Here is a 2,500-nt window from a genome sequence, read left to right as displayed (position 1 = left end):
TTTCGTTCTCTATACATATATAATAATATAATTATTAATGTAAGGACGATGTTTCTTCTTGTATTTGTTAAACTTTCAAATAATATCATTTTTTATACATTTTACTTTATTTCAATGCATATAGTGTATATATCTTTTTTTAAGAGTATATACGTTTTTCTTTTGATTTGAAATTAATAATTTCAATTCAATTATTTTTCATTTTATTTCATATATGATATGAAAGTATTCGAGCGTAATAATATAAATATTTAACTTTATTGAATTTTATTCTTTACCCACATATATTTTATGTGAATAGAAGAACAAACCCCAAAAAAAGTTAAATTAAAAAAAAAACGACTACATTATGTTAGGTATAGAAGAATAATCTCAATTAATAACATTTCATTATTAACAAAATTATTTCTATTTAAACCAACTGTAGCAAACCAGGAATAAATTTTTTTGCTCTCATTTATATATTACACTTAAATACTTTTATAAATATATGAAAATAATTTTCATATAAGTACTAAGTATGCAATTTCATACAAGTATTAAAATTTTCATACAAGTACTAATGTTGAAGTTTCATACAACATATATGTTTTCTGCCACGTACACCTCACCAACCGGAAATCGTATGGAGAAAATCTTTTTAACCATATAAAAGTTTTAAATTCATATATATACAAGTAATTTATATCATTTTCTATGAGCATTATGCTTATAAGAAATATTACAACATCAAAAATAGCTTAACATTTATTTTTTTTTTTAAATTTTTTGTACTTATATGAAAATTATTTAGTTGTATGAATTCATACACTTAGTACTTATATGAAAATTATTTACTTGTATGAATTCATAAACTTAGTATCTATATGAAAATTATTTAGTATTTATATGAAAATTATTTACTTGTATGAATTCATTAACTTAGTATCTATATGAAAATTATTTAGTATTTATATGAAAATTTTTAACTTGTATGAATTCATTAACTTAGTATCTATATGAAAATTATTTAGTATTTATATGAAAATTTTTAACTTGTATGAATTCATTAACTTAGTATCTATATGAAAATTATTTAGTATTTATATGAAAATTTTTAACTTGTATGAATTCATTAACTTAGTATCTATATGAAAATTATTTAGTATTTATATGAAAATTTTTAACTTGTATGAATTCATTAACTTAGTATCTATATGAAAATTATTTAGTATTTATATGAAAATTATTTACTTGTATGAATTCATTAACTTAGTATCTATATGAAAATTATTTAGTATTTATATGAAAATTTTTAACTTGTATGAATTCATTAACTTAGTATCTATATGAAAATTATTTAGTATTTATATGAAAATTTTTAACTTGTATGAATTCATTAACTTAGTATCTATATGAAAATTATTTAGTATTTATATGAAAATTATTTACTTGTATGAATTCATAAACTTAGTATCTATATGAAAATTATTTAGTATTTATATGAAAATTTTTAACTTGTATGAATTCATTAACTTAGTATCTATATGAAAATTATTTAGTATTTATATGAAAATTTTTAACTTGTATGAATTCATTAACTTAGTATCTATATGAAAATTATTTAGTATTTATATGAAAATTTTTAACTTGTTTGAATTCATTAACTTAGTATCTATATGAAAATTATTTAGTATTTATATGAAAATTATTTACTTGTATGAATTCATAAACTTAGTATCTATATGAAAATTATTTAGTATTTATATGAAAATTTTTAACTTGTTTGAATTCATTAACTTAGTATCTATATGAAAATTATTTAGTATTTATATGAAAATTATTTACTTGTATGAATTCATAAACTTAGTATCTATATGAAAATTATTTAGTATTTATATGAAATTTTTTTACTTGTATGAACGTGGTTTCGGCGTTTTGGCTCTTTATATGGGGTTTCGGCTCTTCAATCTCCTGAATTCCTTTTTGCGCGTCACTAATAAGATGACGATGCATTTGGCTACGTAAATAAAATCATTTTTATGCCCGCCGTTTAACCAAATTTAGTTTTTTTTATATGCAAATATACGTGGTTTCGGCGTTTTGGCTCTTTATATGGGGTTTCGGCTCTTCGCAAATAGGGACAGTAGGAATCTCCTGAATTCCTTTTTGCGCGTCACTAATAAGATGACGATGCATTTGGCTACGTAAATAAAATCATTTTTATGTCCGCCGTTTAACCAAACTTAGTTTTTTTTATATGCAAATATACGTTTTTTCGGCCTTTTGGCTCTTTATATGTGGTTTCGGCTCTTCGCAAATAGGGACAGTAGGAATCTCCTGAATTCCTTTTTGCGCGTCACTAATAAGATGACGATGCATTTGGCTACGTAAATAAAATCATTTTTATGTCCGCCGTTTAACCAAACTTAGTTTTTTTTATATGCAAATATACGTTTTTTCGGCCTTTTGGCTCTTTATATGTGGTTTCGGCTCTTCGCAAATAGGGACAGTAGGAATC

The sequence above is a fragment of the Zeugodacus cucurbitae genome, unplaced genomic scaffold (genome assembly GCF_028554725.1).
Source record: "Zeugodacus cucurbitae isolate PBARC_wt_2022May unplaced genomic scaffold, idZeuCucr1.2 ctg00000026.1, whole genome shotgun sequence".
In the NCBI taxonomy this organism is placed as follows: Eukaryota; Metazoa; Arthropoda; class Insecta; order Diptera; family Tephritidae; genus Zeugodacus; species Zeugodacus cucurbitae.
The sequence above is the reverse complement of the archived record's forward strand: the minus strand, read 5'-3'. Positions refer to the sequence as shown.